Source organism: Rissa tridactyla, chromosome Z (assembly GCF_028500815.1).
Source record: "Rissa tridactyla isolate bRisTri1 chromosome Z, bRisTri1.patW.cur.20221130, whole genome shotgun sequence".
NCBI lineage: Eukaryota > Metazoa > Chordata > Aves > Charadriiformes > Laridae > Rissa > Rissa tridactyla.
In genome coordinates this window covers 8,151,002-8,166,682 of record NC_071497.1, presented here as the reverse complement: position 1 = coordinate 8,166,682, position 15,681 = coordinate 8,151,002, and the positions used below count along the sequence as shown (strand labels likewise).

Below are 15,681 nucleotides of genomic sequence, written 5' to 3'. Positions count from 1 at the left end.
TATAGCACTTCCTGGTTTCAGAAGAATTTTGCCTAGATTTTAGTGTACACAAATTAAATGAAATGGTACAGGGCTTCAGCACTAGGCAAGCGTTCCAGAAAAATTACAATACGTTGACAATGTACACCTGTTTAATTGAATAAATAGGACAACCTCCTAGATAAATGATGACTGACAGATCATAAAGCTCTCTAGTGTTTAATTATAAATGAAATGACATCACAAGGATGGCACAGATGTGTGACAAGGGCTTAAGCAGCAGGCTTCAAATTATTAAAAAGCACTTCTGAAGAAAACACACTTAGGCATAAGCCGTGCATGGACATAGATAGGGGACAGAAAAATTCTTGGTCTATTTAGAGACTGCATTAATCAAACCGATAGGAGGATAGAGGTGTAGAGCCTGAGGGTGTCCTCCTCCTTTTCCAGTGCTCAAATTGTGTCATGTTGCTGGCTGGACCTGGCCATTTCTCTAGGCCCACCAGCTTCTTCTGCGTTAGAGATGGCTGTCAATGTTCTACCACCCTAGACTTTGCCTATTGGGAGGTTTCCAAATTCACGAGTTACGACAAAATTTGAATAGTATCCATATTGTGCAACTTCTTTTTTCCTGATGCTGTGAAGACAGTAGAAAACCTTGTCCAGCCTCCTCCTCTCAGGCAAATTCCTTCTTGCTCCAGCCTGTTTCAGGCAGGTGGCTATCCTATATAATCTCTCCTATGGTATCTTCGGTACTTCGGTATGGGGGTACTTTGGTATTCCTTTACTGCAGGCAGGTTGCTGAGCTTTCCCTGGTTGAAGGAGACAAACTGATGAGGTCTCAGCTGGATTGTGGTTTATCTTTCTGCTTACCAGATCAACTCATGATCAGATGATTTAAGGAGGCAGTGTCCTCTGTAAGGAAATAACCCAGTCTATCTGTGTCCTTCACTTAGGCCAGTCAAATCCTCCATCCGTCCAGGGGAAGCATTTTCTGGGCATGACAAATAACTAGGATGTACAATACATGGCTGTCCTGTGCTAGAGAAGCTGGCTTAGAGTGTACAATTTTCATTGCATCCCTTTACTCTCATACCTAGACTCCAAAGCTAGGTATTTTTCACTCCTGGGATATTTTACATACATTAGACAATTCCCAAAATTGGTTATAGCAGGGCAGACGTTTTCCTTGCTTATCACTGTACAGATCTGATTAAGGATGGTGTACCTCTTCTTGGACTGTGAATAGGTGATCCCTTGTCTCCAGGGATCCCAAGTCTCCAGGAGGAGACTCCAGGCCTCCTGGAGTCTTCGTGAACCCATGGAACAAGATACCTTCTCATCCTCCTGAGGAACATGCAGCACTGCATTAATTGCATCACAAGTTGGTGCCTGGTAGGGTCACTCATCTAGTCTGATCGGTCAGGCATTTATCTCACCATGGTACGCATTCGCCCGTACACCTGTTTGAGTACCTTCCTGTGACTACTGCAGGCTCAAGCCTAGTTCAGGACAAATAAGTGTAGTCTGCACATTTCAGGCATAGTCTGTTGGTTGTTGTCATTAGCCAAATTAGTTTGTACTTTACTAACAAAAGATTCGGTCTTACATAAAGTGTATTTTGCCTGCATTAAAAAATCAAGGGAAAGTACTTCATGAACTGGAAAAGCAGGTATTTGCTAGGAAAAAAAATGTCTGCTAGAGTTGTTTTGAATTCGGAGTTAAATTTATTTTTAAACTGTGAAACCCCTCGCTGGAATATTTATGTATTTTCTTTTTGGCTCATAACCTATTAATTAACAGTGCACACTTTGAACTAGACACTCTTTCTTTCTTTTCTATTTTAATGTTTCTTATCTCTTCTTCCTCATACCTCTAGCCGTCTGAGTACACCCACTGCTTTTCCCTGAAGCTAATGAAGAATTTAAAATTCAAATTACTGACAGACGTGGATTGCTGTTCAAACAAGGCATGTAAATGTTCTCAAACACCTATATGAGTTATGCGTTCAGAGGGCGTTAGATCAATGAAATCTATCATGCGTTTTTATTTATAGTCTCCTATTAATTGAGTTGTCTTTTACATAACCGCCAAAGCTGAGTCTGACAATTGCTATAGTGTTTCAGGTGGTTCATATACTCACCTCTGAAATACAAAGAACAGAGTAATAAATATTGCATGCACGACACGTGGTCCCTAGACTTATTAATCAACACAGAAGGTTAACTGTTTGCAGTTTACAATTCTCTCTTTACATTCAGAAAACACAAATATTTTCTCTTTGAATGCACCAGAGGTATCTTATATTAATTTTATTGTACCGTGTATTCTAGTACACCATTGAACTATTCATGATATTAGATGATGCAAAACTATTATACAGATGATATGGTGCCTTTGTAGTCCTATCTAGAAAGTGACTGAAGATTTCTTATGCCTTAATTTCTGTTCTAGTAATGAAAAAATTACGTGCAGCTCATTGTCTGAAAAAAAAATACTTAACAGAATACTAGGCGTAAGAGAATGAGCCTGCAGAAGGGGGATCGCTTGAATGAGGGAAAAAATTCTTTCTAGCAAGCACACGATCAATATAGCGTGATTAAATGGATGAGTACAGATACTTATCAAGTCTGAAATAAATGTTTTTCCTTTGATGTATGGACCCAGCCTCCTCACTTAGCCTCATCAGTTGTAAAAATCATTTGGAGGTGGACCCGCTTTTAGCCAAATGGTTGGTTTGTACACGAGTCAGGTGCATACTCAGCTACTGCACTGGGCTTCCCTCCTAGAGCACTTTCATATGGCTTCTGGTTTCTTCCTTTTTTAATCACACCATGTCATTGGGTGTATGCCTTTCTGAGATTTTTAATCAGAAGGAAGGTGAGCATAAAAATATTAATTCTGGAGGACCAAGTCCTCTGTTATTTCAGAATCCAGCTTTTATGTTGGGCAATGCCAGAACTACGTGGAGCTGGAGTAAACTACTAGATTTTGTCTTTTGTGGATTGAAATTTAAATTTCTTATTATACATTTCACAGGAATTATTTTCATAGGTGATTTTGCTATGTGAGAAAAAATGTGACCAAAATCATAAAATCGCAGTTCTTAGATAACCTGCAGGTCTTATGTTAAGGAAGGCCTTTTTGGATCAAAGCAAAATTTCATCTGTATTTCTTTTACATACGAGTTTTTTGCTTGGGAAACAAAAAGGCATTTTGTTCTCAAACATGAAAGAATAATGACGGAAAATATAATTCCTGATCTCTCTTCCTGTGGTCACACAAACCATTAGGACTTTCATCAAAAGATAACTTCATAAAAAGGCAGTCTGCAAAAGCTTAAAGTCAACAGAAGTCCGTGGCAACAACCTAATTTCATCCTGATTTGGAATTTAGCCTATTCAAGCAGATGTAAACAAGAGAAGATAGCAACCCTGTGGCTCCCTGAAAGACTGCAAGAATCCAGGGACGGTGTGAGACGAGAACAGTAGGTCTTGTGCGTAGTTGTGTAGCAGAGGTCCACCATGTCTCTGGAGATCGCTCTTCTGAGAAACCCCACCTTCTCAAGAAGCCACTGTTGGTTTGGAAGGGTATGCGTCTCCTTTCTAAGGGAAAAGTTTTTGTGGCAGAACATTGAAGCGTAGGCTGCACTCTTGGTGTAAATGGGAACGGTTTCAGTGACGTCAGGAGCAGGATGCTGGAATGTGATACTTTATGCTGGTGCGTGGTGAAGAAACCAGCACCCGTGTGATGTCCCACTGAAACCACTGGTTTTAACTGCACTGGGCATAAATATTTGCATTGCTACTTTACATTAGTGAAAGCATGATAATACAAAAGAAATGCTCAAAAATGCTGATGACAGGCAGACAATACTTGCAAAGCAGCTGTGCGGAAGTACTAAATTCTAAAATATGGATTATCTTTGAATTTGTACTTGCTGGTAACCCACTATAATTCCCTTTAAAAGAGCATTGTGAGCGATGTATTGTTTTCAGAGGGGTTAGGTGAAGATCTTAATGAATTTAAAATGTACCATATTTATCTATGGATAAAGCTTTCATCTTCATTCCCTCAGGTCCCTGTGCCTTCCTGGGGAGAATGGTCACCTACTGATTTGACCAGAATAACGTGCTAAAAATTGCTTAATAGGAGGAGAAGCAATTTATCACTAATCTGTTTCAGGCTTGCCAGAGGTGATCTCTCATTTCGAACTGTAGCTGTTGAAGCTCAGAGGGGTGGTGGGTGAACATGGGCAGGTGAAATTATTCAACGAAAAAACTGCTTGCCAGAAGCTGCAGTCGTGGGAGTGAGGTTTTGGAGAGCACGAGTGCTGTTTAGGCATCTAACTCCCCTTAATTATCGGTGGAAGGAAGACATCTAATCATCCATGACTGGCGGGTTTAAAAACCTCTTCCTTCACCTTCCTAAGAATAGGAAGTTTGAATTTCAGCAGAGTGAATATAATGAGGTCAGGGCAGCTGCGAAGCACTCATCATTCCTCAGAAAAAGGCCACTCTGTACTCTCAGCGTGGAACATTTCCCGTCCTCAGACATGCATTTTATCCCCTTTCTCTCTCTGGCTTTTGCAAGTGGACGGCTTAGTCACCCTGGTATTAACAGTTCTTGTATTCTAGGCTTTGCTATTAGCTTGATTATGCAGACGAATTATTGCAAAATAAGCTATTCATTTAATAAGTGAATTTAAAGAGCAGTGGTATGGCACGAGTCCCTGAATGACACTCTTACTCCACAACTATCCCTTGTTGAGCTCCAGCTTTCCCCAGCTCCAGAGCAAACAAAGCTGGACCCCGGCGAGGCGGATTTATTGCACAAGTCCCCACCTGAGGAATTGTTCTTGAGGAATATTTAAAAAATTTTAAAAAGTCCTGGCTGTTTCAAGACCTTTGAAAAATGTTATTTTATCAAGTAGATGTCCTGCTCTATAAGCTTGCTGATAGTGTTAATTTCTGGGAGGTAGTTCAGCCTGATCAGCTTTTAAAAAAATGTCTCTGGAGCTGAGAAACCTGAGCATTTCGCTTGTTTGGAGCCAAATGAACTAATCTGATTTAAAATTTGCTTTATTTCAGCGCCTGCGTAATGTTGGTAAAGTTATCTGGTTTGTGCGTACACACTGGTACTAAGTTTGGCGTTCAGCTATCTGATCTGTATTTTTTAATATTTCTGCAGCTTAGCCCACAAGATTGCAGCACCAGCAAAGAGTAAGTAACGTTATAGGGCAGGATTTGTAGAGCTGCTCAGTCTGTACACAGCACAGCTGGAGAAATAATGCGAAAAGTATTTCAAATTATTATGGAAAACATGAAGAGTCCTTATGAGAACTGCAGGCTTCTGAAGCACAAGAAACTGTACCATATGTGAGGCTGGCAGGGAGTGTGCTTTCGGGGGGGATATAGTCCTTGGAGGAACTAGTCCTGACAGTTTATCAAAGGCACAAAGCAAGACAAACTGGGAAAAGTAAATAGAGGGACAGAGCTGCCTTTGTCGGGACAGGTTTGGGATACAATGCCCGTGTGTTGTTGTTGCTTCCTGTGACAGGCGAGTGCTCCTGCCCCTTCTCTGCGAGTTAAGCGCTTTTAGTGCGCCTGATTACTCCTCTTTCATCTCGCTGCTCCTCTCTTCAGCTGGGGTAAAAGGTGGTGGCGGGGGGATGCGTAAAATAACAGAGGTTGACCCGGAGCTGACGCTGTTGTGCTGCGAGCTTTTTCATAAATTGCCCGTTTTCTATGTGTTTGCTTCACGGAGGTGCCAGAATTCTGGTCAGGTCCCGTAAAGCATGAGCTTTGTCTGAGCCCCTTGGGACTGGCTTTTTTAATGGTATTTGGATTCCTATGGACACAGGCAGACGTTTACTGGGATACTCGCGTGTGCCTTGGCTCGCAAACTCCCAGGGGAACGGTTTGCTGTGTTCAGTCAGCGTCTAAGAAAAGAAATAAACCTATAACATCTGCGGTACAGTAAACATCTTGAGTAAAAAATTTTGGTGCAGAGTATCATTGTAGGTTTTCTTCACTCCTGTAGGCCTCATCTTGGACAGAAATAACTATAAAGTCTTACATGCTCTGAGAAATGTGCTTGCGGTTGTTTTCAGCCAGTACACATGCGTTCTGTAACGGTATCCATTATTAGAAATAGGGTCTGTTTTCAATGTCGAGAAAGCCTTAAAAAGGCAGGATAGAGCAAATTTAGAGGAAAAAATCAGGTATATTATATATTATTTACAGATCGTCTGGAATGTCTTTGCTCTCTCCAGCAGGAGTTAGAAGTTGTCTTCCAAAATGATTTTGCTGTTTTAAGAATTCTTTTATGCCATAAAAACCTTGAAAAGCTGCTTGCCCCTATTCTGCCTGCAGACAAATTATACCGCTTACTGTTCTGAACAGAAAGAGGACTTGATACTTTCGTACTTCCACGGCTTTGGTAGGGCACGCTTTGGTAAGCGGGTTGTATGAGAGGGATGCGGGGAGCAAAGGACAAAAGGAGGAGCTGCATTTCCATCTCTTCTTCTTCCAGGTTTTAGAGTTGAAGGCAAAAATCTAATATACTGAGGTCTGCAGGGCAGTAAGAAACCATTTTTTATTTAGTCAGGTCCTAGCTGCAAGAGAGCGGATGGAAATGTAGTTCATGCCGCACTGCTTTGCCTTGAGCTGGGAATGCAAGTACCCAAAACCTGTAATCTAAGTCTTCCAGTCTTCCATATGTGTTGTTTTAGCCTTTTTTTTCGATCTATTGGCTTGAATAGCAAAGCTAATTGTAATTAGAAAGCCAGGTTTCCAAATGCAGTAAATTTACTATAACTAGAAATTTCGGCTTTGGAGGAAGGACCAACCAAGAAATAACAGCCGCAAAACTTCAGTGAGCTGAGTGGTGCTCTGTAATCCTGTTCCTGTTTACTTACCATATAAGCTGACACTGGGAGCTGTCTGCTGCTCCTTTTCTTCTCCAAAGTGCAGCAGTGAGCTATAAAACCCATCCAATGAAAGCCCTTAAGGTCTAGTGGGCAATAACTGAGACAAAAGGTACAGTTTTCTTTCAGCGCAACCAACACAACATTTCTTTGATTAGACAGCTGAAAGTCCAAGTAAATAAAGGAAGAAGATCATCACTTGCTCTTACTTTGGGAGCAATTAATAGTCCTTTGATAACACACTATTTCCTTTTTTCCGGCTTTTGCATTGCCCTTCCTTTCCGTTTTGCTGGTTAAGCACTCTCAATAGAGCTTCATCTGAAGTTGTGGGCAGTAGAAATCCTCATGTTTTTTATCTTTTCCAGGTGATTAGTTTTGGCGGGTTTTTTTTGTCTGTTTGGGAGACAAAGGCTACCTTTCTAAAAAGAAAAATACAAAAGGTTTTCTCACGTTACTTTTTACTTTCCTCTGTAACTAACGCAGTTAGGCTAAAACATCTTGTATATCCTGGATGCAAAATTTAGTAATTTAATTTTGTTCTATTACACATTTATTTTTATCTACCTCAAGTTTGGGTGTTAGAAAATTCCTGTGTATCTTACTGGATTGAGAAAAAAAGCAGGGAGGGGAACGGGAAGAGAAAGTTCAAGTGGATACATTTCTGAAACCAGAAAATATTCTGGAAGATTCTGGGGTTTTTTTTCTTCCTAATGAATCATTATTCTTTTTCTTAAAACCATGCTCTATGCCGTATATCAAAGAATTCTGTTGTTACAGGTGCCATAAAATTAGATATACTGTTGTTGACTGATTACTGATGATGATACTACTTTAACAACAAAACCAATACTCAGCAATCGTGAGTAATTAAATTTGTAAGTTTCACCCTGCAGCTGTGCATTTGTTTACAGTCTTATCTCACTGCCACATTTAGATACCCATTGCAGGACTGTTTCTTCCTTGAAACCGTTTGCAGAAGTATTTTTTCAGTGTTTCAAATAACTCTAGAACTGACAAGTTGAAATCTTTGTTCCTAGCAAACATTTATTTGCATTCAGTATGGATTGACTTGTTTGCTTTAGCCCTAGCATAAGGGCTATTTTCCTATCATGGTAACAGTGTAGAGTTTAAAGCTTTTAATTTATTTCGTCGTTTTCCTGACCATTTTTTTTTTTGACAGATAGCTCTCAATCTGTAATTTCATATTGGATATATTTATAATCTGTAAGATCTTTGTTTTGTAAATGCCCTCACGAGGAAAGTCATGGAGCAGCCATACACTAAATGCTTTTCAGGTTTGCGTATATGTTTTAACAACGTTGGAAGTGGTGGCTCAAAACAGCTTGTTGGTTGGTAAGAAGGAACTGCAAGTAAACAAAATTTTGTAGAAGCAAATTAAACTAGCATGTGTTCCTGCCAAAATCCAAAAATTATTCACAGCAGACAAACCCTTGGGCTGCGGCAGGGCATTTTGTAATAGTGCTCCGTTTCTCTAGTCTTATTCTTGTGAATATGTGAATTTCTGATCATTTTTTTAATGCCTTTGAGCTGTGCTCCTTGGATGGAATATAGTTTCCCCGCCCTTCTGCAGTTCTTTCCTTACTTGGAAACATTAAGTCACAGAAGCAATCTTATTTTTAAAATTAATGAAGATTCACGCTGGAATTACAAGACTTTACACCCAACACTTGACACGATCTGTTGAAATCAGTGTAAGGAACGAGCTATTGATTCTTGCTGAATTGCAGAACGCGCATTAGGTGTGGGTTTATAGGTCTGGTATACCCAGAGCCAGGCTGACACGTAAGCCATGTCTGGTTCAAAGGCAGTGATCAGGTTTGGAGGTGCATCCTGCCCACTGTTCTTGGGTGTGGATGGCCAAGTAGTCTTTTGGAAAGGGCCATGTCAAGCGAGAGCATCCACATGGTTTCTCCTTCTTTGCTCTTCTGCCCTTTTTCTATTTCTATGGCTTTGTGTGTTTATGGCAAGGATTTATTAATGTTCCATAAATTTATTGCCATCAGATGACTAATGTTAACAGCACTGCTGAGACCAGATCACCCACTGCGAGGGTAAGACAGAAGGTGGCTCTCAATTCCCCCTGTGCCGGCGTGACAGCTCTTTGAGTCATGCTCTGACTCATCTTTCACCCCCTCAGAAACCCCAGACCTACAGCACAGGAGATACAGAATTCTTCATTCGTTTCTTTTTTTTTTTTTTCTTAATTAATTATCAGGCATAAAATTACTGGTCCCATAAAAATAATAATTATAAACAGATTTGTTTATTCCCGTAGTCTGTACAGAAGGTCCCTTCTTGCTACCGCCCTCACCTTATGTCAGCACTGAAAAACAACACGGAATCTTTCTGTTTGGAGAGGTTAGACACAGTGACTCCCAGTCTGTCTACTTCTTTAACTATGAGAGCACACAAGCCTTTGCTGATAGTCTTTATCAACTTCTAAAAGCCTTTCCAAGCAGCTTGCTGGGTTTTTTTTTTCTTTCTTTTTTTGTGTGTGCGTGCGTTGGTTTTGCTGTTTCCTGGATTAAGTCTTAGCCAGCAGCTTTTAACCAAAGCTCTGTTTCCCAAATGCTGAATTTCGTCAACTTATTTCAGTGACACTGATTTTGTCTAGCATTTTTAATATTTCTTCTGTGAAACAAGGCTCAATTCTTGTCTCTATTCCTGTCAGGTAACATCTGATACCTTTAGGGAATGAAATGGTTCTCTTAATCAAGTAGAAGGAACATTTTTTAACCGCTACCACAAAACCTGGGTCTTTAAAAGGATTGAATGCTTTAGGGAAATGCTGTAGCTGAAGGCATATATTTGAATACCTGATGATATTGGGTTACTGCTAGATGTTATAAATAGCATTTGTTTCACTGTCCCAAGGTGTTACGCCAGCAGTGATGGGGTTTCAGTTTTAGTGAGGAAAATGAACATATTGTGTTTTTTTTTAAAAAGTCAGTATTTATGAAATAGCTTGCCTGCAAAGGAGCTGTATGGAAGGGAAGGCAGAATTGTATATCACAAGTCACATCTCAGTCCTTCAGCTCCTGATGGAGCGGAGTGCTAGCGTGCTTCCCTTTCTGCTCTCAACACCAATGTTAACCCGTTTTTCAGAATCTGAACAGCTGAAACACTGTACCCCGTTCGTCCATCTCCCCCACTTGTGTCTGATTCTTTTTCACATTGCAGCTTTAGCTTGCAGAGATCATTGCTGAAAAATTAATTACAAATTTCTAAAACTCAAAACATCAGCAAGGAAACTGAAGAGTTTTGATAAGGAATAGAGCTGGAGCTCATATTGAATTCATATTTCTGAATTTAGACAAACTTATTGTGCCATTATGACACTGGTTTGACACTGGTCAGTGAAGGCACGTATTGTAAAGGTAAGGACTGTTTTTGTGTTCATCTGTTTCAGAATATTGTGATACAAATACGGTACCCTGAGAAACAACATATCTTAGCAGACACGCGCTGCCAAGCCAAATGCTTACTCTGAGGTATTCTTGTTCTTTGTGGTGGTATCAGTAAAGTCTCCACAAAATCTCCCTAGAGGTTGCTAGTACTTTTCCCTTAATTCCTACCTGGGTCATTCCTCAGAGCCATGTTCCATATTCAAAACTTAAGGAGGACATGCTTTCCTAGTCCATAAAAAAGGGCACAATACACCCAAGATTTTTGGTTTGGTTTGGTTTTGTATCAAAACAAGAAGAATGAGAAGTGAACAAGTTATACCTTTGTGGTTAAAGCCTGTACCCGTTCAATTCACATTGTCTGAAAGTCTACAACACACAAAATCTGAAAGAGGAGTGATTTTTTTCTGACATGTATTTTTTCATGCCATATTTCACATACTTCCCAAGATATGCAGAGCTCTATTTTAGGGTAGGAAGGGGGAATGGGATAAGAAAAGCCAAATGACAAAGGACAAAATTTACATATCAGGAAATCAGTAGGACTTAGTGAGACCAATCTAAGAATACCCAAAAAAGCAATAACACTTCTATTAATCTGGTGGATTTGTTAAAGGATAGGCTTTCTGCATATTCACTGTATAATTAATTATTGATAAGGCCACCTACAATATTTAAATTACAGCATGCACCCAAACTGCTAAATGCACTTGCATATATAATCAGCATAGTTGACCTCTAAATATTTAGTTTATTTGAACTGCTTTGACAAAATAAAATTAACTTAATGAAGAAGGATTGGAAAATGGAGATTAAAATGAAATTATATTCAGGATTAAATTTATTCTTCAAATTGGTATGACACATTCAATCCTACATTGTCCTCTGCTGCGGTTGCCAAGAAGCCTGTGAAACAGCAGTTGCGACGGTGATGGTGTTAGATGGATACCCACCACATTGGTTTGGAGTTGGGGCAACCAGGTCTTTTGAGGAACACCTCGAAGAATCTTTCACTCGTATCCAGCTGAGAAGAATGTGGTATTGCAATTGCAAATCTGATTGTTTTGTGAAAGAGAAGTTCTTGGTTAGTATTTTTTATTACATTTCAATAGGCAAGATATCTTCATATCAAAGGTTTCCTGCTCTGTTCTTGCTAGGAAGTGACTCTTCATGGCTCTGGATCTTCCACTTGTCAGGTATAATATTTTGTGCATCAACATGAGGAAATGTATTTGCATGAACATTAGGAACCATATCAGCCACTGTAGTTCTGGTTTTGTCATCAATGATACCTATTTTTCTCATAGGTTTTATTAGTTGAAACTTCTGCAAAAGTAATTACTTCTCAGTTTTATAACAAAAATATTTTTATGAGTGTATAAGAATATAAAATAGCTTTGTACCATCCTAATAATGCCTTTACATGTAAAGTGTTAAGGAGTGATATAACAATGATGATTCATGCTAGTATTTTATATTTGTACATGAGATGAAAAGTAGTATGGAGTGCCTTAAAAGGCGAAGTGCAAGTGTTAACAATACTAAGGTCAGTCTGTGTAGGTCATTTGATTTTTAGATTTGCCATGTTGGTAACACAGGACATTTTTATTAAAAAAAAAAAAAGCAAGCTAAATCTCTTTGGTTTATTTCTACTTCCTCATTGGATCTGATACTTTAGCTTATGTAAATCAGTGAAGTTGAGGAGTATGTTAAATTGTATCGTCTGAATCCTCTGAACAGAATCTTCCAAATGAACTTTAAAGAACAGCTAGAACAATGAGGCAAATGGTTAACACATTTTCCAGGCTGTTTTATTTCTAAGAGTTACAGTGCTACTCATGGCAAATGGAGACATAAGTTCTTCACATTATTATACACCTGGTACCCAATTAATTTTCTGCTGCCGGGCTCATTAATACAGTAGATCCAGCCATTTGTTCCCTCTCTTCTTCTGCTGGACTATTTTATTTCTTTGATCATTGCCCTACAAAGCATTATTAATATTTCATTTCTTCACTCTGTGAGTCCCTTGAAAAAATATAGAGTCAATATCTATGATTTTACTTGGTTTCTTAGTGGTATCCTTCTCCCAGTGAGACAGCTCACATACACGCACTGAATTTCAGGGCAGTGCACAGATTTTGCAGATTACCCCCATCTTTAATGTAAAGGGAAAATGCAACTTAAATTCCAGATCTGCGGTAAGGTGAGTTTTTTGGAAGCTTTGTATAAGCTATTATGTTGAGTTTGACCGATAACAGAAAGTTTTCTAGTTTATAAGAGTTCAAATACAATGAAACAGGAGACATTATGCATTATAAGAGATTAAAGTGGGAATAAAACAATCCAGATAGTCTATAATCTTCATTAGTTTAATTATATCACTTACTGTCTGCAGATGTCTTTGAGCATCATTTTCATCCATCCAAGACCAAAATGTATATTTCAGTATGTAGAAAGACTGCCCATATCCAAGGGCACAAAAGTATTATTTAATAAGAACTTGTTGGTTTTTTTCTTCTTTAGTTTCTATTACTGTAGTGCTTTAAATATACATTTTTGTAGAGCAGAAATTTTCAACCATGATTTCTAGGGTCATTAAGCTTGTATTTAGTAGGGGTACCTTTGGGATTGGAATGAGTGACAGCTCATAAAATTCAGAGGCATTGGAGACCTCTGTATATGATTGACATGAAAAGCATTGAATTGCTTGATTTTAAGAGTGTTTGTAGAGGCTCAAGGCATAAGGCTATGCATTTTTTAAACTCTCTTTTCTGATACACTGTGTAAAATACTCATTTATTTTGTTTTTGTTTTGAGGCAGAATCATCCTTAGCCCTTAAGATAACTAAGCGATATAGATAAAGCAGGGCTAAAAGGGATATAGACTGTAGCATACATCCGGGAGTGGGGGGGGGAAAGAAAGGAAAGAAACTCCCTTGTGGAAGGTGCTTTTCTCATTATTTTGAAGTGGGCAATTGTTTCATTATCTGAATGCTACAACTTCTTTTTCCTTTTGTGATTTACTTGCTTGTTTTTCCTACAAGCTATTAAGCATAGAGAAACTTTGTTCACCTACTATCCTCTGTAGGATACAGTGAGTCATTTGGTTAAACATGTATTTTATACAATGTGAGTACTTAACGCTGCTCACTTGTTTGGCGTGGGTGTTACACGTGCTTGGATGGTGCGTAGGTGGCCCTTGCACCCAGTGGCACAATGTTGGTTTATCAGATGGAAGAAAGACGGTGTTTGTATGGGAAGCTCTCAGCTGCCTTTTAGCACCCACCATACCCATGGCTATGGTGACCACATATTCCTCCTCCATCATGTCTAGCAAACCGGTGAGGTGGCTCTTTGTTCTAGTTTCGTCTCTGTTTAAAATGTGTTTCCACTCTGCCATTAGTTTCTCAAATAGCGCAGGGAACGCTGAATGTCATGGAAGATGGGCTGCTAATATACGTCTCTGCGGTGACGAATCATGGCCAGCTACTTTAAAACTTCAGTATACATAAACCAACCCATATTTTATAAAGTTTGTTGTCCACTGAAATGTCAACAGAAGCAATTCTGATGGCAGAGTATCATGACAGAGATCTTCTGAACCTTCTGAAACCTTCTGAAAACCTGGTCCCACTGAGGATCTCAGTGGGAACTGAGAGGAATTTTATTGTTCTTTTGTCATTGTTGGCTAAACTGGGTTCATGGTAGGTGCTAGCCATTTGAAAATAAAACCCATATTTTTTCTCACCTAGCCATCTGAAATCTATGCTGCAAGAGACCTCAAAGCTGGTTGTTTGTGAAGTCACCGTAATATAATTCTGTGAGAATATCCCCCATTATTCTGTATGGGTAAACAAACATGGTGGCTTCAAAAGTGTAGTGTTTATTTAAAAGAACAGTATAATAGAAGTTGAATAAGTAACAGATCTGTATTAAAGACTGTGTGAATGGTACACTTAGTGGGAAAACAATAATAGGCATTTGTATTATACTCTTAAACATATAGAGCTGAGATTTCTGAAGCAGGCTGATGCATTTTGAACTAACATTGAATTTGCCTGTCAGTTCATAAAATCCATCTCTACTGCTAGGGAAGACTACAAAACCAACGTAAATATCAGACTGTTTTCGTATTCACTGTGCAGCACCCTCTAAACACCCTGTCTACATTCTTCAGTCTAAACTGGTCTCCTGGGATACTCTTTTCTTTAACAGTCTTCTCAGACTTCAATGGGACTCCTCGGTGTAGTAAGCGTTACACCTGGGAGTAAACATTTGCAAGATTGGGTCTTGAATTAAGATGCGTACAGAGAGGTATAGACTACAACACAGGAAAGAGAAGGACAGGAGAAATGATGATGTCCTATTGAAATGGTATTTTATCATTTTAACTCAGTTTACATTTATAAATGTTAAATAGCAGTATAAGGGATTAATTTCCTTACATACATGAAAGGCTGTTTTGGAGTTTGCTGGGTTTTTACTTCATGTAATGCAGAAAATGATGCCTTTTGGAATTTGAGTCCTGTGTTTTATGACCTATCCTACTGAGTAACTCTACAGAAAGATACCATCTTAACTCAGTGTAGATTTCTCAATTGTTGATATTCTTGAAATAAAAAATATGCCATCTGTTACCTTAATGTTAATACTACTTTCACAATAATTGCAAACAAATTTGGAAATACCTTACTACTGGTTTTCTACTTGTCAGAAAACAAAATGTAAGAAAATGTATAATTCCTTTATGCTAGAAACTCTCACTTTTGTATAGTCGTTATGCAGTAACAGATAGTTCTGCAACAAATTTACGAGGGAAGACAGAGTATAGTGGAGAGAATAAGAACTTCTGTAACTACTAAGTTTTCATCTTCCTCCTTGGTGAAATCTTTCCATAGTGGCTCCAAAGGTGTTACAAGTAAAGCTGATCTATTTACTGCAAAAACTAAACAAGTGAAAACAGCTACACAGGGCCAAAGAGAGGAGAAGAATTAAAGTTTCAGTGAAGTCTTCAGAGAACAGATGAATTAGTCTTAGAAGTGCTTGTGTTACAGTTCAGAGAAATTAGACACTGGACTTCATTGTGAGATGGAGAACTTTTAGGTGTAAACAAAGCAAAACTTCAAACCACAGTGAACTTAATGCCCAAGGACAAAAGTGGTGAGGAAAGCAACGCAATGTCATTGCCAAGTAAGAGAAGAGTTTTGTACCACTGTAGAACTATAAAACAGAGACCCTTTGGAAAAAAGACTTAGAAAATTTTAATTTTACTTCATGTAAATCTACTGTCAGTTTGTAAATCAACAAGAAAATTATGGCAATGCTGCAAAGAGTTTTTGTCAGAGT

General features: G+C 38.8%; 1 protein-coding gene across 4 annotated transcripts in view; it reads left to right on the top strand.

The window, feature by feature from the left end:
* Nucleotides 1–15,681, top strand: part of XRCC4 (X-ray repair cross complementing 4) — a 188,459-nt gene that overhangs the window by 139,054 nt on the left and 33,724 nt on the right. The window lies entirely within an intron of this gene.